Below are 27,332 nucleotides of genomic sequence, written 5' to 3' on the forward strand. Positions count from 1 at the left end.
CTTAAAAAGATTCACTCATGGAGACTGATTTAGAGAAAGCGAAAAAAAGGATTGAGGAAGACAGACAAATTAAGGTTTCAATGAGACAACCTTAATTTGACCGACACATATATTGAATGGACCGGGTTGCTTTACTATTTTGGGCCAGAATTGGGAGAAGCATTGAGCTTCTGTGTTTTTACACAACTTGGGCTTCTGAAGAATAAGGCCCAATTGTAAATATTCCCTACTTAGTATTATTTTAGGAAACTTCTAGAATTGATGAGTACAGCAAATAATGAGGTGTAAATAAATATGTTACATTTGGTTACTTAGATTTGGGAAATTAGGATTTAGTCCTTTTATTCTTTTATGTTTTTGCACAGTAGGTGTTAGTGTCTTGTATAAATCAATGTATTTGGCAATGAATGAATACACAGAAAATTCTCCACATCAATATCCCATTTCAATTCTTACATAGTGGATATCTGAACTTGCATTGACCTAGTTACCCATCTGGACAAGACATTCAGTAACCTTGACCCCTCTGGACAATTTAAGAAGCAGCAGATTGTAGCTCGCTACTTCACCAAAGTTTAGTGTAGATAGCCCATTGTTGTTAAATTGTGTTGGGTCCAAAATCTCTTGAAGGGAATTTCTCTTCCTCTCTAGCTCACTAGTGATTTATTGTGATAAGTTAGGTGCTCTCTTATCTTTCTACCTATCCTATCTTCCATTCAAGGATGAAAACACTTGGAAATTGATCACCACTTTATTCGTTTTACGGTCTAACAGGGATAATTTCGAGTTGCTCACATTTCAACAAAGGATCAGCATAATGACTTAATAACAAAGTGTTAAATATCCCACATCAGTGGTTTAAGGATGGGTATATTGAACTTGGGCAATCCTCCCCTCATAACCTAGCTTTTGAGTTAGGTTAGGCACATGATCAATTTCTTTACATGGTATCAGAGCAGGACCCATTCGAATTATTGTTTCACGATAGTGGGCCCCGTATTAAAATTGCCCACGCATCACATGTCAAGTTCTGGGCATGAGGTGGGGAGTTAAACATCTCACACCGGTGATTTAAGGGATGTGTGGACTCCTTATATGGATTTGGGCAATCATCCCCTTATAAGCTAGCTTTAGGGTTGAGTTAGGCCCATGATCCAAACTTATCAGTATCAGTTATTATATCAAATTATTAGATGTATGAAATGTGTTTCTTTATGATTTCTTAAAACTTAATATAGTTAATTAATACATATTAGTCATATAATTGAATCATCTGTCATGATAAACTAATATGATTCAGGGTAAGCATTGGTGCAAATAAATTTTTAGCACTTTGAACTTTGAATAGTTGCAGTTCAAGCAAGGGCGGATGTAGCCTTTTGGCTAGGGGTTCATACAAACCATAATTTTCGACTAAATATATGTAAAAATCTACTACAATCTCAAAAAATGTTTATTAATATTAAAAATTAAACCCATTAAATTTAAATCTTGACTCCAACCTTCAAATCGAGGAGAGTGTCTCGGATAAACCACCATCTTGAGGATCTAGATAAACTACCAGCCAATTCGTCAAAGTCAACAATCCCAGATGACCTATAGATAGAAAGGAAAGTGCCCAATGAGCATGCAGGTTTTTACGACTCATTACTTTATCTGTTTTTTGTAATGTTAAATATCTCACGTGCTATGTTGACCCAAAGTCAAAGAAGAAAATAATTCGTGGCTCTTGCCTCTCATTACCTCATACAACAAACCAATAATTAAAAAAGAGATAATTGTTATGAATAGTTATCTATATATTGTGAATGTCTATTTTTGGGAGAAAAATAGAAAAAAAATCCCTAACAAGAGAAATAAAATAATTCTCCTCTCTTCTCTCTTTCTCTAAAAATATTCTTGCTTTAATTTATTATTTTATCACACATTATCAGCACGAGATTTTGTCGGTTTAATTTGATTTTCTATTTTAGGTGCAATCTTGAAATTATGAGTGTAGGGAATAAAGCCACGAAGCCCTTCATTGGGAGAAGGTTTGGATTTACAGTTTTATTTGCCCACTGTTCGAGAAACCATTCGTATGCTTTCTTTCAAAATTAGAACTGTCGATACAATAAAGATGTAATCTTTCAGTTGCTCTTTAATTCATTAATCTATTATCCTCATGTGGATATTTTTATTGACATCTGAAAGCAAACTATCGTCACAGTAAGGAACATGACTTATTTAAATAATATGTTCATGGAATATATAGCACTCAGATCTCATTTTTCCAAAATATCTTGGAACCGAAGTCATCAAAAGCCTGAAAGCCAATATTCTATAGGTTGGTTAGCAGTTTCTTATGTTGTTTGCCTTTTGCTACTAATAATATCAATTTCATTGGGTTCATTAGATTCGAGGGAACGTAATTGATTATGGACTATTTATATCTCAATCTGTTCCCGAAGAACAATATTGTTAATAGGGATTATGATGTTAATATCCCTTAAATGGTTAAATGAGAGTTTACAAGAAATATAAGGTCATCAGAAGTGACATTATTTTTTATTATGCCTTGTTATGGCTAAATTCATTTATGTCTATAATCACCAGAAGTGGTAATATTTTCATAGAGTTATTGTGATTATAAAAGAAGATTTATAAGAGAATAATTATCTATATTTATGCCTCAATTTCCTCCTAAAGTAGCAATATCTTAAAAGAGGTCCTAAGTGATCATAATTTTATATGGTTTAGACATGTTTCGATGATTACGTTCTATTCTTGAAGAATGAGAACTTTTTTACAACACATATCGATTACCTGAAGTGAATGTGATGATATTTAGTAAAGATTATAAATACAGACGTGCTCTTAGTTGTGAAAATATCACGCATCACCTCCAAAAGAGGTGGAATAATTGAGAAAAGATATTCTAAATATTTTATATTTTATTCCCGAAGTAATGAACTCAAAAATCTGCTCCCAAATTAGAAAACTCTTAAATCTTCTTCTGAAGTAGCAAATTTTCTACTTTACTCCTGAAACAGTAAAACATTAAACTTTGCTCTTGAAATAGTAAATCTGATATTTACTCTCAGAGTAGTAAGACTCTGAAATTTACTCTTAAAGTAGCAAATATGAAATTTACTCCCGAAGTAATAAGACCCTGAAATTACTCCCGAAGTAGTAGAACTTTTGAATTTACTCTCAAAGTGGTAATTTTTTTTTAACTTTACTCTCGAAGTAAAATTTTAAACTTTACTCCTGAAGTAGCAAAACTTTGAACTTCACTCTCGAAGTGTTGAGACTTTGAACTTTACTCTTGGCTTTGTAGGATATAACAGTGATCTGGTTGGTTATCAAAATTTGGCATGCTTATTTTTACCTTTTTCATTCAAAGGTAATCGTATGTACCAAGTCAAAAGCTTATGTCACTGCTACAACTTAATGTATATGAAATAGTTATAAAATGTATGCTTAAAATAAGGATCTAGTCACATAATAATTATTTTTCCTAAAATCATTTTAAGTGTTCTAGCAGATTGTTATGCCTATAGTATATTTTTTTTTTTTTGGGTAATTATTACCTCAATCTGATTAGCACCAGTTATACTATTTGTTCAAAGGGAAGTTATAATATTATAGGATGCATGTTATACTGCTCCGTGATAAAGTACCGACTATGATGTGATAACATTCTTGTGAAAATAATGTACAGCTTAGTGGATTTAAATTATTGAACACGAATACGGAAATTGATCAGAGCAACCCTACTGAACTTTGCCACATTTTCTTCTTGGCTATCTAAACCTAAGCTTGTTCCAATTTGATACCTAAGCCACTTCAAATTTGTACCTATTGAATACTTTTTGCTGACATGGCAAAATGTGTGTAATGCACACATCACACATCACAGGCGCGTGAGAGGCTTTTTTTTGCCCAATTTTCCTTTTTTTTTTTTTTTTTTTTGGTCTTCTTCTTTATTGGGTATTATCTCCTTACCACACTCTACTGCCACTCCGTCACCGCCACCACCTCCATCCGCCTCTCCTTCCCCTTCTTTTTCAATTGCCAGTCATTCACCTTCTTCATGAGAGGCATCTAATCAAGCCTTAAAAAAAATCTCTTTGCCACCATCCACCACCGTTGCAAGCCAACGGCACCGGCAACTCTCACACACCATCCCACAAAACCATTAGAACATCAAGCAGGAGCAACACAAGAACGCAGCAACAACAACGCTGCAAGTAGCTTAAAAAAAAATCTTGTTATTTCCTCTGTCCAGTCATATTCTCAGGGATTCAGGTATGATTCTTATCTAGTTTTCTTATTCTTTTCTTTATCTTTTATCAATGGATTTATCTTCTCTTTATCTTATTCCTCTGTCCACTCCTTGTATCAATGGATTTCTCAAGATGGACAAAAGAAGAGAAACCGATTGGTTGAATGAAGAATAAGGGCTAGAAGATTTGGGGACGATGGGCTATGGAAGTTCAGTTGCAGCTTGCAGGGAAGGGTTTGGTAGGTGGCGTGGGTTGGTTTTTTATTTTTTTTATTAGTAAAATATTTTCTTAATTAGTTAAGGGATTTTAAATATTTTTTTCTTACAATTAATTTCTTAATAATTCTTTTGGACCCCATGCCACATGTCACTTTTTAATTAGTCTGTTTGCCACGTCATCGCGAGTGGACTACACTCTCTTTATATTTTTTCCTGATTGTCAAAAAAGTGCTTATGCGGTACAAATTCAGAGTAGTTTAGGTATCATATTGGAACAAGTTTAGGTTAGTTATCCATGAGGAAAATGTGGCAAAGTTTAGGGGGCTATCTATGACTTTTGCCTATTTAGTATGAGTCCTTTTCTTTTCGGGTATAGGAGATACATATGGGTACCCATTGAAATGTTACTAAATTATCATGATGTGTCAAAATTTATCTTGGATACAATTGAGTTGGATTAAAAGTCAACTATCCTTTTCACCAAATATTTTGATATTTGTTGTTTTTTCATGACAAAAATTAATTGCCTTCCTACTTGAATGGTCCATTGTCCCACATATTTTGTTAAGAGCAAATGAAAAAGGATATAAATGTTATTTTGTAATATGAAGGTCAATGATACACGTACCTGTCTTACGTCAAGTCATCTTGGATATTTTTATTATGTATCATTTTAAGAAAAAAGAAAACAAATTTTGTAGAATACTTTCTATTATGACCACATTAATATATTATGTTTACTTGTTGATTTTCCAGAAGGAAATAACAATTTATACAAAAATTTCTTGAATAAAGAAATACTTATGTGGTTGCCTCTTTGATACAAACTATTCGAATGTTAATGGGTATTCAATTAAGGGCTCGAAAAGAGCTAACTATTTATACGAAGGAGATATTTACGATATGTGATTATGGAGATGTTGATGATAGAAGTATCAAAGACTGTATAACGTAATGTTTACTTTTTGTCATGTATGAATTTAAAAATGCCTTTAAATATTCATGTGGTTGCATTGTTTTTTGTCATGACACGAGACGTATGGCCGGCAGCCATGTCAATGTAATATATTGATAATACAAAATCAATTAAGGAAGCTCCAAAAAAATTGAAGTCTAACTATTTATCTAGAAGATCATGGCACTAATAGTCAACGAGCCCAAACAATATGTGATTATGGAGAATAAATTAAAGGTTTATGAGCTTATATCTTATGCATTGTTAATTCGCTCTAGATTGTAATATACGAAGTTGTTATGATTGAAATACAAGTTGTATTAATGTGTGGGGTGGTAGTGGCCGAATATGGGGTGTTGTGTACGACAAAGAATGAATCAATTCTATTTAGTAGTTTGATTGTTGTAGATTTGTAGATTCCATGTTGATAATAAGGATTTAATGACTCGAGTTGAAGTTGTAATTGATATAGGACGCTTTGCGAGTTAATGTGATTTTTATGTAATTTTTACTTTTATGGGAATGACAAAAAAATAAGTGTGTGATGTGGTTGTTCTGGGTTTGGGGGTAGCCCAACTTATTTTTTTTGGCTTATATTGTTTAAATGGTTTCGGATTAGTGATTAAACGTATGCGTTTATGTAAGTAGTTGAATTGAATATATTGGATGTTGTTGAATTATGTAGAAAAATTCAAGTCAAATACTGGAATTGACTAATTAATTTTTTGATGAATTATTTTAAGACAAAATGAAGTGCTTTTGGAAGATGACTAGTTTGATATCCAAACACTCAAAAGCTAAAAACAACTTATAAGTTGTAATTTATAAGCCAATCCGAGCATGTACCTTATTTACCTCATGCTTCTAAATTAATAGTAGTATGCTATCATCACATTTTCAAATGTCTACAAATGATTGGAAGATTAATTATCTTCAAATCATAGTGGGTAAGAAGTATGTAGGTGAATGGTTACCCTCTTTATTCTCCAAATTGTACTACACAAATATAACCATGATGAAATCACATGTTACGGCTTATAAATGATAAGTTCCGATTATTCTATTGGGTCTTTAGTTTATTGGTACAAAAAATAATAATTCATGTCATAGTAAACTAGAAGTTTACTAAAACAAATAGCACATGACATGGTAAACTTGAAGTTTCGGGATAAGGTATAAATAATTTTATTAGTCGACATGAGCAAATGCAAGCATTCGGCCATCCCGATTCAAATATGATGTGCAGGTACATATTCGCGTATTTGACATATATTGGAGAACTAGAAGATTCTTCAAGAATTTATCTTTGTTGCTTGTTCTCATGATAAGTTTATTATACTAGTTAATGTTGGGATTGAATTCCCTAAATTCTGAAAAAATATAAAAGGTGAATATGGGCTCATTCACCTGTTATGTGATGTCTTAAATAGATGCATCGATAAGGCGATCACATGTGCGTTTATTGTCAACCCGCAGCTTGACATATGCAAAGTTACTTACTCAAAATAATTGAGTTGAAAGCACAATTTTCAGATTATATAATCAAGATAATTCATCTTGTTAATGTTGGTTTATATCAAAGCTGATTTGGAATTGAATGCCTCCGATAAATAGCTAAACCATTGCTTATGAGAACAAAGATTCATATGCTGGTCTAAGATATGATATATTATATGCAACATCACTTGTATGCTTCAGACCAATAAATTATGATAAATTCTCCCCTCACAATTGGTTCAGGGTTAGGAACCATATATTTCCATCCAATAATTTTTATGTGTGGTATATGATTAATTAATTTACCATGATACACAAAGATGGATTTCCCCAAAGAAGATGAGACATATGTTAGTTTTCCTAACATAAGGGGGAGAGAATAAGTAGTTAGGAAATATGTTGTGAATTACCATTAATATGATTCTCATTCAAAAGGTAATTCAAGTTAAATGCTAGAAACATTTGCTGACCCAAAACTAGTTTCATATTTCAGCTGCAAAACGCTCCTATTAACATTAATGTTCTAGAAGGACAAAGTATACAACATGCATGAAGCATAGCAGATCAATCGGTTTCAAATGAAATAACCCTTGAAAGGGAGAGGAGCAAATGATCAAAATGGTCATAATAAGGAGGTAATGTGCTCTTGAAGAGCATACGACATAACACTTCATGAAACCTCATGAGAGGTTTAGGTACCTAAAATAATGAAAGTGATGAGATCTCAATAAGTTATGTTTCATTGCGAACCGATACAAATGATATATCGTCGACAATATTTTTGGTACAATATAGCGTAATATTGTAAAAGGTTGTGAGGATCTGAATTCTACGTCTATAAAGCATGCTGACATAGACATTATTACCAAGTGAAATAACTCATTTTAGTAAGCTTAAAACTTATTGGACACAAGTCTAACAGACACGTAAAAATATCATGCATTTAAATATTAATAGATATTGTCACATGACAAAATTTGTATGAAAATTCTTGAAGAATCTTGAATGCATGAAGCATATACAAGTTCTAGAAGTTTTGTTCATTATTCTTATATGAATTAAATCAAGCAAGGTGAATGTGATTTAATCACCTTAATGAATGTTTAATGACTAAGGGTCTATTTATCACTACGTATTTGTTGAAATCAAAATCTGTCATATTGTTAGTGCAAGTTGATGACTTGAAAATTATTGAAACTCTTGAAGAGTTTTCAAAAGAAATAGATTATCTGCCGAAAAAAGTTGAAATGAGAAACTTGCGGAGTTTTTGGTCCTAAAGTGCCATATTTTTATGCAATTGATGCATTTATATATTTTGCTATGATTATAAGGGATTATGGTCATACGTTGTTGTTTTACATATAAATAAATCATATAAAGATAATATCTCGTTTATAAAGCAAGTCGAGAACGCACTTGGAGTGATTTCAATAATATTATATGTCGATTCAATTCTATCCAAAGACCGAAGATGCAAGAACATACGTAGTCCAACTAAAGAGTGGATTCATAAAAAGGACAAAGCTCATTTCACCAAAGTTGTTCTTCACAAAACGCAGCTCCAAAAGAATGGTGATATCAACGTGCAACAAATTATTTGAGTGATAATATGTCGATTTATTCACCAAGTCTATACCAAGCTACGCAACTTTCGAAGATGTGAAGATTCAAGGTTTTTGGATTGAAGTTCTCATCAGGGGGAGTTAATACACATTGTACTTTTTTTCCCTTTCAAGGTTTTTGTCTTACTGGGTTTTTCCTTGTAAGGTTTTTAATGAGGCAACTAAATAGCGTATTATTAGAAATGTGTACTCTTTTTCCTTCACTAGATTTGTTCCCACTGGGTTTTTCTAGTAAGGTTTTAATGAGGCACATCATTTATCAAATATATATCCAAGGGGGAGTGTTATGAATAGTTATTTATATATTGTGGATGTCTATCTTTAGGAGAAAAATTAGGGTTAGTGGCTTTGGGATCAAGTCAGTTTTTCTCTATAAATACAGAGGTTCTCCTTCATTGTAAAGAAATCCCTAACAAGAGAAATAAAAGAATTCTCCTCTCTTCTCTCTTTCTCTACAAATATTCTTGCTTTAGTTTATTATTTTGTAACAACAATCATTTATTGCTTGCAAACGTGACAATAAGATGTTTTTAATTTATATTTTCTACCTTGTTCGTTTTCCTTTCCTTGTCTTCTGGCTAGCTGTTAAATTGAGAAAGAAAGATTAATGTCAAGACATTCCTATTCCCAAATTATATTTAAAACAAAAGCTTAACGGTTATTGGTGATTATATATAGCAGCACTACATCTATGACCCTAATGGTCCTAATTAACCAAACCAACTAATTATAATAATTTAAGGGCGTGATTGTTGTGAAGGAATTTATTTTTTCATGTTTGGTTGGTTAAATTTTTTATTAGTATTTCTTTAGGAAAATAAGTTCCTTAAATGATAAAATGATTTTCGTAACGTAATAGAGAAAAGAAGGCTCATAAGTGGCATTCCACATTAATTGTTTCCTCAATCCTCCAACACACCTGCACCACCATAATAGGGGCAGAGCCGCAATGATTGACGGGGGTTCGACAGAACCAAGTAACTTTTGGTTCAAACTCCATGTTTGTGTTTAAAAAAAATTATCAAGAAATCAGTAAGCAAATATAATTGTGGTTAGAACCTATAAATTAAAAATCTTGTCTCCGCCTCTGCCCCATAGCCCCTCATCCTCACCATCCACACTCCTACCTTCACCCCACCCTCATTGTATATGCCTAGATTATATAAATATTTTTGGGATAATAGTTTTCCCTCACTTACTAAATGCTAAAAAATACCTAAAAAGCCCACTTGTTTTTCAAGAAGACATTTTCCGTGAAAAAAAACTTTTAAACATTTTCCTTAGTACCAACACAGTGTAAATCTCATGTGCATTTTCTTTTGTGGTTAATCACCAAAACAAAAATAATAATAATCAAGACCAATTATATATTACTATATCTTTAATTAAAGTCAAATCATCACATTCCTTCCTCTTCCCTAACTTCCACTCCTCTCCCTACATATCTCTGTATTTTTCACATAGATATCACTCTCTCTTCTCTATTTTTCTCAAACTAATCTCCCATTCTTCTCATCAAAATAAACAACCCACAATAATTTCATATACATAAATCAAACGATAGATTTCAACTTCGTCAGTGCTTGTAGTTCTCCTTATATAAGCGCATCTTCAAGTCCTCAACATTTTGGTACATTCTTTTTCAGTGCCCCAAAAAGCCCTACCTGTATTTCCGCCCTATACGTAGAAACTAACGTTACCCGTTGCAACGATCTTGATGATTTCGCTTTTGAATCATGAATTAGAAGAAAGCATAATAATACCAGCAGCACAACATTGGTGAGAGTTCTCACCACATGATCGTGCATTCTGAGTTGGACTGTGCCTTTCCAACAATTTTGCAGGCAGTATTATTTCTGATCAAAATAACTCCACCTTCAACACAATCATATGTAGAAAACAAGTCTCTGTTGGGACACATATGATGAGAATAACCCGAATCTAAAATCCACTCATCGTTAGAAATTAAATCATTTTCTGTTGCTAAAAATACAGCTCCTTCAATCTCATCGGCAACAACACTTGCTTCAGTGGTGTCATAATTCCCGTGCTCATTTTTCTTTTTTGAACTTAGGACACTCAAACGTATAACCTATTTGGCCAAGCTTCTAAAAACAGCTTATTTTAAAACGTACTTTTCAAAAAAGTATTTTTGACTAAAAGCAGTTTGTGTTTGGCCAATTAATTTGAAAAAGTACTTTGGAGCAAAGAATTAGTATTTGGCGGCTTTTTAAAGAGTCTTCTATGTGTATTTTTCTCAAAAATACTTTTCAAAAAGTGCTTTTGGGCAAAAGCTATTTTTTTAAATTTTCCGAAAATCAAGCTTACTCCCCAAAAAAGATTTTATTTTCTCTTAAAAGTTTGGTCAAACACCTACTTTTTAAAAATAATTACTTATTGATAAAATAAGTACTTTTGAGGGAAAAAATAAGCTTGACCAAACAAGCTATTAATGTGGCCCTTTTTATGACAATAATGGCACACTGAATTGTTGTATGTGAACTTTGCATTAGATCTACTCCTACCAAATAACAAGCCCCTTGGTTTTCACTACCTTCCCCAGTAATAACTCTATTTATCTGATCTTTAGATTTTCGGACAGATTTGATTTTTCTATAAGAGATAATTTCTTTTCCATGAAGTATAGTATCTCTAAAATGCTTAAAGGATAGGGGTAGGGAACACATTAACAAAATGGCATGATCCTCTTCCTCAATCTTAAAATCTATATTACTCAAATCCATAAGAATGGAATCAAAAGCATCAAGATGTGAGAGTATGGAAGTACTTTCATCCATGCGAAACGTATAAAGCTTTTGCTTCAAGTAGAGCCTGTTCTCCTTTCCTTGCAGCGCCATATCTGTACCATTCTGAACCAGGATAGCTTCCATTTTCAGCTGCCACATTCTAAAGGTTGCACTTCAGTCAAATTTCTCAACATAAATCTTCGTTATCGTCATGCTGACTACTAGAACAAAACCTAGGTTAACTAGGCTCTGATTCTAATTTGTTAGGATTGAGTGTCTGGGATAGTGCGGAATTAGAGAAAGCATCCAATTAAAGACAATAACAAAGATAATAGGAGACAAAGATTTAACGTGGTTCTGTCAACTGGTCCTACATCCACAACCAAAAGATGAGCAAATTTACTAACACCAATAGGTACAAAAAAGAGTACACAACACAAAAAAGAGTACAAAATTAGAGTAATTAAATATTCTAATATCCCAAAAATTCCATGAGAATAACCTCACAAGATCACTCTAAAAAAGGGTTCATACAAGTGTTTTGCAGCATAACTCTCTTACAAATGCTCTCTAACTAATTCTTCTCAAATTCAATTGGTGTGTTTGAAGAAGGCCTGCAAGTTCACAAAGGCAAGTTGCCTACTTGATTGGCATCTTGTGGCACAACTTCTTGTGACAGAACTTATCATGGCAAACTTGTTGTGACAAAATTTGTTATGGTAAAACAAGGACACATAACATATAACTTAAGTTTTATATGCATGCTCATCTATCAATTTGCAAATTATGTGAACTCATATATTTCCGATACATGCATTTCCATCATCTCGCTATACTTTTTTATACATTTTTTCTTTTAGTCCCTAGCATCATACGTTCCTAAGTAAGGAATATAAAATGATATCTTTCTAAAGGAGTTTTGTTCTGTTAAATAATTGAATGGTAATTAAAACTTTGTGATTATTTTAAGATAATGATTCCCTTTATTGACAACGATATGGCCCAAAAAGTCAGCAAAGGAAGAAAGGTAATTGTAAGGCAGCCGCTTGTTGTCAACTTGTGAGGACCGATAGCTATATGGCTCTTATACAATAAATACTTTCCCACGTTTAACCAACCTATTAAAGAAAATGACATCCACATTCAACACTCCAGCTATGCTTTAATTAACTCTCACATAAGATTAAAAAAAAAAAATACATGTATAAATTTACTATTATTAGAACATGTAACTCGATGCACTAAATTTTCACAAGCACGAGGTGTTGGTATGTAATTACCATATACCTTGAATTTCCGCAACAGGCTCCTATTTATCATTGGACCGAAACTCCCAATTATATGAACATTATTTTTTCATATATAGACATATATCATCATATCTCTATATAACAGTTATCCTTTATAACAATATTCATCATAGAAATCAATTTTTTTTTTTTAGATCAGTTTCCATGTTATGTTATATTAAATGTTCTCTATATGTAATATCATTTCGTTATAGCAGCCAAAAAGTATATGAATAAATAACATCATCATAAAGAAGTTTGACTGTATATATAAATATGCATATGCGCACACACACATGTGTGTGACGTATATCTATCTTTTCTATATCTCATGAATGCATTTTTTTTTTCTTTTCGTAATTTTTCTCTGTTACTCCAGAAGCTTCTTTTTTTTTTTTTTGGTAATCAAACTTTCCATTAACCACCAAGTGCAGAATTACAAACCCATAGCTAGCTACATCACAGCTTAGCTATCTCATGAAGTACAAGTAAACAACTGTCCAAGTTTCAGACTATGTTTCACGCAACACTAGGCTACTCAGAAGGAAAATCTATGAAAATATTGTTGCATTACTGGTACAGCTTGTACATAGCATGAGTAAGCAATCCCTTTTGCAATGTTCTCGTAGGCAGTTGACTTTCCTTCAAAACACCTGGCATTTCTTTCAATCCAAGTAGAGTAGACACACTCAGCCAATATGATTTTAAAGGACCTGGCATGCAGAGACTTCCCTTTAGCATTAGAGATAGTCCAGTTGATATAGTGGTCCCATGTTGGAGCATTCATCTGTGGCCTTTGCAACCAAACTAGCAACTTTCCCCATAAGTTCCTGGTATAAGGGCACTGCACAAACATATGTTCCTGATTTTCATCATGCGTCAAACATAGCACACACTTTGGGTCAGCTTGTATTCCCCACTTGAGCAGCCTAGCTGCAGTCAACAGTCTTCCACGGAAGTGCAACCACATAGTGAATTTAGCTTTTGGTCTAGCATTGTTGTTGAATATCAGGGATTTCCATTGGACTCTTGGTAGGGTAGGCAGCAACTGCAGGTAAATATTTCTTATCATGCTATGTTTAGTACTTTGAAGATATTGAACCTGTTGAAGAGTATGTTGAGCCTGTATTATTTGTCTCACCATCCATGACGCCTGTTGAGGAATATCAAAGTCCCCCAAATGTCTCCCTTTTATGTAGTATGTATGTATCCATCTTATCCACAGCTTGTCTTGTTTGTGAGCTAAATCCCAACAAGTCTTTGCTAATGCAGCCACATTCCATAACTTGAGATTGATCAGATTTAGTCCACCTATAGACTTGGGCAAACATACTTTATACCAAGCAACAAGTGCCTTTTTAGTAATTCCTGACCATACGTAGCTTCGGCAATAGGCATCAATTACTTTCAACTAGCCTTTTACTTTCTTCTTAGCTCCAAAGCATATTTCATGCTTAAATATTGGCTATCTCATATGCTTTTGGAAAGTTGACGCAAATTATTTGATTCTTAAATGAAGTCAAGGAACTGCAGCTCCTTTTATTAAAAGTAAAACTTTTAACATAACTATCATAAAGAAAGATCGACTAGGCCTCTTTTCATTGTAGTCACTAGCTAGTAGAAATAGTGATAAAAAGCAGAATAAAGAGGAGCTGGTGATAAGTGTCACGGTCCAAATCCTAAGGCAAAATGATCGACATTCAATTATTCCCTAATCGAGTGTAACCATTACCTAGAATATAATTAAGAATGCATATTAAACGAAAATTTATAAACTCTAGACCGACGAATAAATAACATGCACTAGTTTGATAAATCCATAGTATAACAAAGTCTAACAAGCCCAAAGTAAGCAGAAAAAGAAATGGGAAATGTGAGTACAACGGTACTCAATATGCATCGACCATGCCCTAAACAGAGAAATGGGATTTACATATACTGAAATTAAACTGGACGTGAATCTGAATCATAAACAATAATTAAAATAGTAAGATTAGGTATAAACTGGCCCGCTGACTTACATGTACGAGAATATGTATAACTGAAACTGAATCCAAAGCGTAATGACATACGTAATGACATAAGTAATTAAATGTAAATTAAGAAATTGTTCTACTCTGGTCTTTTGTGCAATTGTCTTGTACACTGATATCCGGGGTAAACCGCAAATATGTGGCTCATGAGGGATGATAGATGTATCACCTCAGACCTTTAACTTAAGCTTTGACCATGATTTTAGACTTAGAAAATCAAATAAAGAATGTTGGAGTTGGAATTTTGCTTCAGGTCAGCAGATGGAGTTTTACGCCTAGAATTACGGTCGTAAAACAGATTACAGACCGTATCTCGGTCCGTAAAAGTTCATGGGAGCTAACCTCACTTACCGGAAATTTAGATTGTTAATTACGAAATTGGAATTACTGCCCGTAACTTGTGGAAGTAATTAAGGATGGAGTTAATGCAGTGCACTGTTTTGGGACATTATTAATTACGGTCCAGTTTTACGGACCGTAATATGAATTACAGACCGTAATTTGGTCCGTAAAAACCCATCCCACACCAAAACCTATAAATACCTAGTTTCAGATCTAAACCCTAGAACGACCTGCTCTCCTCCTCCACCATCATGAATACTAAAGTAAGCTATCCTAACCTATTCCAAGTGGATTGAATCATGTGTCTATCTAACCTAATTAGGGAATCATTGTTCTTAACCTAAGGTTTTCAAGAAAACCCATATTCAAGGTTTGAGACACAAGCTTTTGGGATTCGTCTCAAAGATTCAGACTTTTATTGTGGATTGTGAAGCAGCTAAGGTATGTGAGGCTAACTATCTACGTTAGGAAACGTTTATGATTCTCCGTACGCCTCATTCTACATGCTTATTAGTAATTTGACTCAGAATACAGTTTAGCCCTAGTTTCTTGAATAGTTGTAAAACTACTATCTTTTAGGATTATAGTTTCATAATTCGTTCATGGTGATCATTTTGAATATCATGAACTCGGTACGTAATCATTAAAGACTTGTGCATTGATATCACATGAGTCTCGGTCACTGTGTAATCAGTTATTTGCTTAAGTTCCGTAATCAGAAACAGTTATCGTGTTATCAGCTATAGCCAGTCTCAGTCTTGTAAATTGTTTAATTTTGAACACCTGTATCTATATTTTTGGGCCCTAGGCCACAATTTATGCATATGAATTGCTTGGTCCTGAGGCCACAGTTTTTGCGCACATTTATTTGGGCCCTAGGACACAGTTTATATTTACAATTATACAAGTGATTCTTCATTCAGAACAGGGAGTACCTCAGATTCTTGCTTTCCTGTTTAGTTCAGTTTCAGTTTTAGTACTTATATTTCTTTCTTTCAGTTGCTTTACATACCAGTACAATTCAAATGTGCTGATGTCCTTTTTATTGCTTGGGGACCTACATCTCACGATGCAAGAAATGATATACAGGTTGATGATCCAGCTAGCTAGGACTTGCTTGTATCAGTTATTGGTGAGCCCCAGTTCCTCCGGGGCGTTACCCCGCTTCAGTTTTCCCAACATTTAGACAGTTATCTTTAAAGGCTTCATAGATATAGTCTAGTCAGTCAGATATTAGCAAACTTTTATGTTTTAGCCTTGTTGGCTATTTATTCAGATCTTTCAAACTTAATCCAGTAATTCTGCATTTAGTATATTTTCAGTTAGATTTTTAGTAGATCAGCATGTGTTAGTCTTATTTCCTTATTATTGCATGTTTTCATATCACATGTTGATTCTGCCAGCCTATGAGTTCGCTCGGTCACATGCAGTTAGGCACCGAGTGCCGTGTCATGCCTAAGCCATGGTTTGGGACGTGACAATAGATCGACACAATATTTGAGAGTCATGGAGTAAAAGGGGTTCTCTTTAATTATATATACTTTTCTACTTTGTGAGTCACGAGACTCAAACATAAATCTAAAATGATATTGTACTACACTAGCTAGGATGAACAATGTAGTCATCTAAGCTTAGAACCCCAAAACATGGAACAAATTCCAAAAATTGGTGTCTGTTATACCAAGGTTTGCTGCAATTGCGACCTTGGTGTGATCGCATTGAGTAAAAATTTGGGTTGGGCCTTTGGCCTATGCAAACGCGATTTTTCGTGCTTCAATGGCTGGCAACATATTGCGATCACTCTCCTGCCTTCACGATTGAGTTGTGTGGGGGATTGTCTATCTTTGTGATCACGCTTGGTAATCGGAATGGCGGTGCACCAGTTGACAACAAAAATCTACAATATGCATTTTGGGTCCAAGTGATTAACTCAAACAACCCCTAATTATAAGTCCCAAATGATAAAAATAACGTGTACAAAATTTGGAAATATTAATAGAGACATTAATGCTCAAAATGAAGGGGTTAGATTGTATTGAGTGAAGTAGTTAGTAAGTAGTTGGGGGTATATTAGTAATTAGCTGGAGTTATTATGTCTTCTTCTCCTCTCTTCTTCTGTGATTCTTCTCCTCCTCCTTCTTCTTCTTCTTCTTCTTCTTCTTCTTTTTCTTCTAATGCTCAAAATGAGGGGGTTAGATTGTGTTGAGTGAAGTAGTTAGTAAGTAGTTAAGGGTATATTAGTAATTAGCTGGAGTTGTTATCTCTTCTTCTCCTCTCTTCTTCTGTGATTCTCTTCTTCTTCTTCTTCTTCTTCTTCTCCTCTCTTCTTCTGTGATTCTTCTCCTCTCTTCTTCTGTGATTGTTCTTCTTCTTTTTCTTCATGGCATCAGAGCAATCACCGATTGAATCAGTATAAATCGATCCAAATCAGTTCAAACAGTTTGAATCTGTGTTGAATCTTGCTATTTCTTGTTAAATCTTGTCAATCTTCTTTCTACAAAGATTTACGGTTACATTCGCGAAGAATAAACGTCAATTCGAAGTTGATTGATGATCTATAATCGATCAATTGAAATTACATATATAATTAAATCGAATACTGGAATAATTAGAGATATGACAAATACTGATGCAACTGCTGCTATCAATACTACGTCTACAACCACTGCTGCTAACACACAAGTAATGGATCACAATTATCCACTGTACTTGGCTTTTACTGATGTAAGTGGTATCACTATCATCTCATTTCAATTAAAAGGTAGTGAAAACTATGTACCATGGAGTAGATCTATGAGACTAGCATTGTTAGGAAGAAACGGAATAGGATTTGTTAATAGAACATGTAAGAAAGAGAGTTTTCCTGAGGAACATTGGAATTTGTGGGAAAGAGTAAATGCAATAGTTTTGTCGTGATTGATGGATGTTGATTCTAGCACCTTGATGCCTGGTATAATGTATGCAACAGATGCATGTGAGTTATGGATTGATCTAAAAGAAAGATTTAATAAGATTGATGTCTCTAGAACTTATAATTTGCATCAAGAAATTGCATCTTTAAGTCAAGGTGTTGAGTCTGTATCTGCTTATTTTTCAAAACTGAAAGGTTTGTGGGTGGAGTTTGAGTCTACGGTTCCCTCACCTACTTGTAATTATGAGAAGTCAAAGGAGTTTGTGTTATACTTGCAAAGGTTGAAAGTGTATGAGTTTTTGATGGGATTGAATGACATATATGCACAAGCAAGAAGCCAAATTCTAATGACGATACCACTGCCTTCAGTAAATCAAATATACTCTATGATAATTAGTGATGAAAGCCAGAAAGCAGTTGCACAATTTGTTAGTAGTACAGGTTTGCTTGGTATAGCACCACCTGGTACACAAGATGTGGCTATGTACTCTAAAACTGGCTATCAGAAGGGGAACAGCCTTACAATCCCAACTATAATACAAATGTTTTTTTTTTTTTTTGTGATCACTGCAAACTTAAAGGAAATTACAAAAGGGATTGTTATAAACTGGTAGGATATCCACCAGATCATCCAAAGTATGATGAACAAAGGAGTACTGACAATAGGAACTATTCCTATAGAAACAATGATTACAAAAACTTTGAGCACAGGGACAAACAAAGAAGAACATGACCTAGTGCTCACAATGTAGTAATGAGAAGGAGAGTGGAATTCTTAGAACTATAATCAGAATTATCAAAATAACCACCACCAGTACTAGAATCAGATGTATGGTCACCAGAGTCAACAAGGTCAATTGAGCACTTACAACATGCAACAAGGTCAAGAGGCAATTCCTAGTTCAAATGTAGGAAATATTGTGATGCCACCTAAGTTCACTCAGGATCAATGTGATCGGATATGCCAGATGGTTGAGCACAATAAAAAAAACAACATTATCTCAGCTACTTCAGTGAATGTTGTAGGTAACAGTAGCACCCTGTATTTTATTCATGGTCCTGCACTTTGGATCATTGACACAGGGGCTACTAACCATATGGCTTCTAATGTTGAATTGCTAAATAAGAACACTATTTCAAAAATTGCTAGTCCAAGAAAAGTGATCTTGCCTAATAGTGATGTGTCACATGTTACTCACACCGGTAATAATGACATGTCAGCGAGGAGCACATTACATAAAGTACTTCATGTACCTCAATTCAAATACAATTTACTTTCAGTATCAAAAGCAACTAGACAGTTACAGTGTCCAGCTAGATTTTTTCCTAACTTTTGTATATTTGAGGATCTCTACAATGGGAAGGTGAAGGAGATTGGTAGAGAGTGGGATGACCTATATTTCTTAGTCAACCAAAGGCTGCCAGGAAATAAACATGTTTTCATTTATGCAAATAATACAACTATGTCAGCTACAGAGAAATTGAGTAAAAAAGAGATCAGTACTTGACATAGGAGGCTTGGACATACTCCATCTAACATCTTCTCAAGTTGTTTCCTGGACAAAGACCTTATGTAGTTGGTATAATGACTGAATGTACAGTGTGTCCTAAGGCTAGACAAACTAGACTACCTTTTCCAATTAGTTTATCTTTTAGTATAAGAGCTTTTGAACTTGTTCATATGGATCTATGGGGGCCTTATAAAGTTGCTACTTATGATGGTTATAAATCATTTCTTACTATTGTGGATGATTTTTCCAGAATGACATGGATATTTTTGTTGAAACTTAAATCTGATGTAATTGTTGTTCTTAAGCATTTTCTGAATCTCGTGCAAACTCAATATACTGCTAGTGTTAAAACTATAAGAACAGTCAATGGCACTGAATTCATGAACATCATGTGTAGTGGATTATTCAGTAGTTTAGGTATCATACGTCACACATTTTGTGCATATACACCTCAGCAAAATGGCATAGCTGAGAGAAAGCACATATATATCTTAGAAATCACAAGAGCTATTAGATTTCAAGCTAATCATTCACTAAAATTTTGGGGATATTGTGTGAAATTCGCTACTTACCTGATCAATAGAGTTCCATCCACTGTCATAGGAGATATGATCCCCTATGAGAAACTATATTGCAGGAAACCTTCTCTTACACATCTTAGAATCATAGGATGTCTATGTCATGCAAAAGTAAACCATGAAACTGACAAAATGATGCCTAGATCAAAAGAAGCAGTTCACATGGGATATTCTGAAACTTAAAAAGGCTATGTTCTCTATGATTTGACTAACAAAATGTTTGTTGTAAATAGGGATGTCATAAATGTTGATACTGAATCATCTCAACTGCCACACATTTTCATCTCACCTGATCTTAGCTTCACAAATAAGATATACAAGCCACAAGGACTCAAGTGCATGGTGCTTACCTATTACAGAAAGCAGAGAGCAGCAACAACCAATTACAACTTCTGTAGAAGAGACAAACCAATAACCACAATTCATAGATCAGCAAATCTAGCAACCTCAACTTGAGAATCAAATTGAGAAAATTGAAGTCAATATAGGAAATCCACTTGCAGTAACAGATACAAGAAAATCAAGCAAGGGAAAACATCCATCTGCATGGATGAAAGACTTTATATCCTTAAATGTTCATGATTATATACCTTATGCATTATCTAAATATATCTTATATGAAAATCTATCACCAAAATATCAAAGTTACATTGCTGCATTCTCTAACATTGTTGAACCTACTTCTTATACAGAAGCAGTTAGGGACCCAAGATGGGTGGATGCAATGAAAGCCGAAATAGATGCACTGGAGAATAATCAAACATGGCAAGTAGTTTCACTTTCAGAAGGCAAGAAACCAATTAGTTGCAAGGAGAAGGTGAAGTACAAGGCTAATGGGGAAATTGGGAGATTTAAAGCAAGATTAGTGGCAAAAGGTTAAAGTCAAATAGAAGGAATTGATTATCAAGAAATCTTCAGTCCTGTAGTGAAGATGGTCGCTTTAAGAACATTTCTATCAACTAGGTAGCTAAACAGTGGCACATCATGGATGTGTACAATGCATTCTTACAAGGAGATCTATATGGAGCCGCCACAAGAATTTAAGAGTCAAAGGGAAGAGAATAAGCAAGTATGCAAACTCACTAAATCCTTGTATGGATTGAAGCAAGCTCCAAGACAATGGAGTGCAAAGTTAAGTGAAGCTCTAATCAAGTGTGAATTTCATTAAAGCCAGTATGGATCATTCTTTATTTGCACGAAGGACAGAAAGGGGAGTAATTATAGTCCTAGTTTATGTTGATGACATGCTTATAACTAGGGATAACCTTGATTAGATTATTGAAAGAAAAAAAATATATTACACAAAGCTTTCAAAATAAAGGACCTTGGGGATCTAAAATACCTTCTTGGCATTGAATTTGCAAAATCAAAACAAGGTATTGTAATTCATCAAAGGAAGTATGCATTGGAGTTAATATCTAAGGCAAGCCTAACTGCAGCAAAGCCAACAAACACACCTATGGATACTGTCACAAAGATGACAACCAAAGAACATGATGAACATAACAAAAAACTAACACCAGACCTGGCATTGCATACAGTGTACAGACACTGAGCCAATTCCTCCAACAACTAAAGAAATCTCACATGGATGCAACAATTATCAGATATGTGAAAGGAAAACCAGGACAAGGAATCCTTCTTTCAAGCACCAAACATGATGTTCTAATTGCATATCGTGATGCAGATTGGGCTTCATGTCCATTCTCAAGAAATTATTTTATAGGGTTTGCAATCAAATTAGTAGACTCATTGATCTCAAGGAAATCAAAGAAACAATCTACTGTGTCCAAAAGCTCAGCAGAAGCTGAATACAGAAGTCTTGCCACAACTGTTACAGAGTTAACTTGGTTAATTGGTCTGACTAGAGATCTTGGAGTTTAAGTACACTTGCCAATGGTTATACACAGTGATAGCAAAACAGCTCTACAGATAGCAGCCAATCCAGTCTATTATGAACGAACCAAAAACATTGAGATAGACTGTTATTTTATACGAGAAAAGATACAACAAAGGCTAATAAAGACTCAATACATTTCAACTCATAACCAACCAGCTGATGTACTAACCAAAAGCTAAAGCAGGGTGCAGCATGAATATCTACTTTCCAAACTTGGTGTTTTCAATATCTTTGTACCACCAAATTTGAAGGGGAGTGTTGAGTGAAGTAGTTAGGGGTATATTAGTAATTAGCTGGAGTTGTCAATATAGCCGTTAGAGTATAATTAGTTAGTTAAGTATCCTAACTAACGACCTATATATACATACTCATGTACAGATATGAAGACAAGTTGTGTGAGTGAAAAATGATCTCTTCTTCTCCTCTCTTCTTCTTCTATTTTCTCATTAATGAACAATCATCATTCTTCAGATTGTGATATAGGGATCAACAAAAAAAAAGTATATAATATAAATAATAATTCACGAGAAATTATTGGAATTTTCTACTACTCTATCAACTTTGTAATGGACGATAGCACAATTAATATTGCGCATAGTGCGAAATGTTCTATTTTCTTACCTCAGCAATTATTTCTCTTACATTAGCAATACCTGATTTTTATTTTTTCGGTTCTATCCACAGAAAGATTAACCATAGATGTTGGAAGCATACCATATGAATGTTGAAGATTAACCTAAAATTTGGCTTGTCAAAGCCTAATTTAATATGATTTGAAACCAAGCAAACTTCAGACATTTTTGTATGAACTTAAGGCATAAGTGCCTGAGTTTCATCCCTTTTTAACTAAAGTTCAGCCCTTTTTGTATAAACATATATAACACATATATTCATGAAGTTCAACCATTTGTTGTATGAACATAAGGCACATAGGCCTGAATTTCAACCATTTTTCCTTGTACTTCAACCTTCTTTGTATGAACTTATAAGGCGCATATGGCTGAAGTTCAATCAATTTTTGACTTGACATTAAGAAACATATGTCTTTAGTTCAACCAACTGTGTTTGCTTAATATTCAATCATTTTCGCTCGAACAAATTTTCCCCCAGAAATAATTTGTTTTAAATTTCTAACAATCCAACACCCGATTCAACACTCAAATCTACTCCAAATAAACATCAATTTGAAAACATAAGTTTGAAATACCATAATGAACGCACAGCCTAGAGGAGGAGGGAGAGGAGGAGCCACCGTTTGAAACGTCATTGAAAAATAATCCGTTTTCAGTTATAAAAAACTTTTTTTGGTCTGTATCTTCTTCACTTGAAAGTGTAGAAATTCACTTCTTCACTTTTTCTGAAATTTCAGCTATATAATTTGAATGTATACCCTAATTTATATGTGAGTTCCTCTTCTGAAAAGACGAGTTTCCTCCCATTGTATTTTGATTAGGAAAAAAAGAAGAAGAGAGACTCTATTTCTTTAATCCGTGACACTTTCCTGGAGTTGCATCTATACAATTCCAAGCTTTAGTGTATTGTTCTGAGTTTATTGTATAAGTTCAAACTCCAGAATATTATCTTGGAGTTGACACTGTTACGGCAAAAATGAAAGCACATTTTATATGTCCTCAAGTCCTGAACGTTTATCCTTGCCAAGCGAAATTCCCAAAGTTATGCATTGATAATCCCTCAGAGTACATCAATATTTTACATTTCGTGAAATTATTTTAAATATTTGAGATGAACTAATTCAAGTTAACCCCCAAATTGAGTTAAAGTCAGTGTTCGAATTGGCAAGCTCCAAATATTATCCTGAACTTCGAGCTTATAAAATTAAAAATTGATTAGGATGATATTTTGGAGTTTGAATTTATACAAGTAAAATTTCATATCAATGTCTAGAGCTAATAATTATGCTGCATGATTTACTCAAACATCAGGAAAAATTCTTGGGGTTTGAACCATTATTCCTGGAAAGTGAACCATGACAGTTCTGTGGAAGTAGGAAAGTTAAATAACTACACTGTAAGGGTAGTTTAGTCTTTTCATTGTATCCGGATTAGTTAAGTTAGTTAGCCTTTAATTTATTAGTTAATGATGTAATTAGTTAGTTAGTATTATAAAGTTAGTTAATGAGTGTGTATATATTTATATACACAGAATTTTGTACTCAATTCAATGAATAAGAAATACACAACATTTCTCTCTCTAAACTTCATCTTCTTTCTCTCCTCTCTCATGCTTTCTTCTTCTTCTCCATGAACTTGAATTAGGGTTCATGTTACATTTCAATTAATCACATGGTATCAGAGCGATTAACAAGAAATTCTAGTTCTTAAATCGATCATAAGTTTCCGCATTTCAATTTCGAAAGATTCTTGTTCAAAACTGGAAATTCTTGAAACCTTGAAAAATAACAACAATGGCGATTGATGAAAGCTAAAGTAATCGTGTGCCTTCAACAGTACCAAATGTTGGTTTATCTGGAGTGGATCAAGCAGTGAAAATCGATTATAATCATCCTCTTTATCTTACACTTGCGGATCAAAATGGTATTCAGATTATCTCATTTCAATTGACTGCAATTGAAAACTATGCAATGTGGAATCGATTAATGTGATTGGCATTATTAGGAAGGAACAAGTTAGGTCTAATTGATGGAACAAGTAGCAAGGAACAGTTCTCAGAATATCTGTGGAATTGATGGGAAAGATTAAACGTAATTGTTCTTTCTTGGGTAATGAGTGTTGTTGTGAAGGGCTTATTGGGAGGCATAGTGTATACAACAAGTGCACAAGTTGTATGGGAAGAATTGGCCAAAAGATTCAACAAAGTTGATGGATCAAGAACATTCAATGTGCACAGGGAAATAGCAACTCTGACTCAAGGGACATCATCTGTTTCAACTTACTTTTCATGACTTTAAGATTTATGGCTGGAGTTTGAGGCCTTGATCCTAACTTCTAAGTGTAACTGTGAGAAGTCTAGGGAATTTTCTATTCATTTACAAAATTTGAAACTATTTCAATTCTTGATGGGGTTGAATGAATCTTATAACCAAGCAAGGAGTCAACTGTTGTTAATGAGTCATATGCCTTCACTTAACCAAGCATATGCTATGATCCTAAGTGATGAAGGAGAAAAGGCAAGTGCAACAAATTCTGGTATGTTAGGTGCTAATCCTGCCTCTGTGGGAAATATGGATATGGCTATGTATACTAGAAATGGTGGAAATGGTCAGAAGTTCAAGAAACCATACAGTAACACTAACAACACTTACAATAGTGGACTATACTGTGATTTCTGTAAAATGAGAAACCATAATAGACTTGACTACTGGAAATTAGATGGTTATCCTCAAGAAACTAAACAATCAGATGCTAGATCAAAAAAAAGACCATACAACACCATGAATGATTCAAACAACAAGTACAAGCAAGACAATCGATCCTGGGAATTCTCACGCTTTCATAATGTGATGACAACAGAGTGATGGTCGGGTCATAACGAAGCACTAATCCTATGCGGGTTCAAAATCTTTAAAATACTAGTCTCTCAAGTGGTCAAATTGGAGTAATAGAGTCTGGCATAAGCCAAAACATGCAGATTGGAGCTTATCCTTTCTCAAGGCAATAATATGATCAAATTATGGGATTGCTGAACAACAATACTCCATCAGACATAGCTTTTTCTGCATCTGCAGCAGGTACTGATACTGATGTTTGAAAATCTTTATTAGTTTCCAAGAGTGGTAAAGATTGGATAATTGACATTGGTGCTACTAATCACATGGTAGCTGATAAGGAGTTGCTAGATAAAAACTCAATAACTGAGACTGCTACTCCAAAGTAGGTGTTCTCACCTAATGGAGATGTTTCCTTAATGAAACATATAGGTTCAAGTATCATATCAGATAAAAGCATATTAAAGAATGTGTTTCACATACCTCAGTTTCAATTCAACCTCATGTCTGTATAAAAAATTACTAGAGAATTAAGTTGTTCAGTTAATTTCTTTCCTAATTTATGTGTATTTCAGGATGTATACAATGTCAAGGTGAAGGAGATTGATAGAAAGATGAAAGGGCTCTACATTCTAAGTCAAACATACAAGAATAAAATAATTGCACTGATTGCAGATGGATCATGAGTCATTAGCTAGATAGATGTGCAACTGTGGCATAGAAGACTAGGACATATGTCAACTACATGTTTACATAAAGTTTTTCCATTAAGAATTGATGATATTGCTGAAATTGTCAAAGGATGTACGATATGTCCTTGTGCTAAGCAAGCTAGACAGTTTTTCCAACTAGCTTTATTAAGACTTGTGTTGCATTTGAGTTGGTTCATATGGATATATCGGGTCCCTACAAAACTGCTACTTTTGATGGTAATAAGTACTTCTTAATGGTTGTGGATGATTTTACTAGAATGACTTGGGTGTTTTTACTCAAATTGAAGTCTGATGTATGTGTGGTGTTGCAATACTTCCTCAACTATGTGAAACTCAGTTTGACAAAAATGTGAAAATAGTTAGATCATATAATGGTACAGAGTTTGTCAACTCAGTCTGTAGACAACTATTTCAATCTTTTGGTATCATTCACCAAATAAGTTGTGCTTACACCCCTTAGCAGAATGGTGTTGCTGAGAGGAAGCATCGACACATTTTAGAAGTAACCAGGGCAATCAGGTTTCAGGGCAAAATACCTCTAAAATAATGGGGATTGTGTGTTCAAACTGTTGTTTATCTTATAAATAGAATGCCAAGTGTGATACTACAAAATATGTCAACTTATGAAAAGTTGTACCTCAAAAAACCAAACATTGCACATTTAAGGGTTATATAATGCCTATGTTATGCTAATAATTTACAAGAACATGATAGACTCAAGTCCAGGTCAAGAATAGCAATACATATAGGACACTCATCCACTCAGAAGGGATACATTTTATTTGATATGGAGTCAAAAATACTATTTGTAGGCAGAGATGTTCAGTTTAGTAAAGATACTTTCCCTTCCACAAACCAAGGTTCAAACTCATTTACCTTTTTTCCTTCAACACCATCAGACTATAGCTATAGGAGTCACTAGACAATACTACACCAACCACCTCAGATACATGATCAAAATCTAATACAATCAAACACATCAACAATTACTGAAAACCAACCAAATCAAAATCCTATACAGTCATCAGACACACCAACAACTGCTGAGAACACTGTAATATCACCTCAGATACAAGTCACTCAAAATCAAGTTCAACATCCAGAAATTGAACAAATACTACAACCAGTTCAATAACCTACAAAAATACCAACCAACTAATCACATAGAGGAAGAAAACCACCAACTTGGATGAAGGATTTTGTCTCCCTAAGTATCCATCATGATCAACCATATGCACTTCCAAGTACCTACCCCATAATAGCATTTCTACTACATATCAAG

General features: G+C 34.1%; 1 long non-coding RNA gene across 1 annotated transcript; it reads left to right on the forward strand.

Annotated features, from left to right (window-relative positions):
• Positions 1-25,393: 25,393 nt before the first annotated feature.
• On the forward strand, positions 25,394-26,905 carry LOC132031231 (uncharacterized). The gene is made up of 2 exons (XR_009408198.1): positions 25,394-25,580; positions 25,913-26,905. It is a non-coding gene; the product is annotated as an uncharacterized LOC132031231 (long non-coding RNA).
• Positions 26,906-27,332: the final 427 nt, after the last annotated feature.

Source organism: Lycium ferocissimum, chromosome 9, assembly GCF_029784015.1.
Source record: "Lycium ferocissimum isolate CSIRO_LF1 chromosome 9, AGI_CSIRO_Lferr_CH_V1, whole genome shotgun sequence".
Taxonomy (NCBI): domain Eukaryota; kingdom Viridiplantae; phylum Streptophyta; class Magnoliopsida; order Solanales; family Solanaceae; genus Lycium; species Lycium ferocissimum.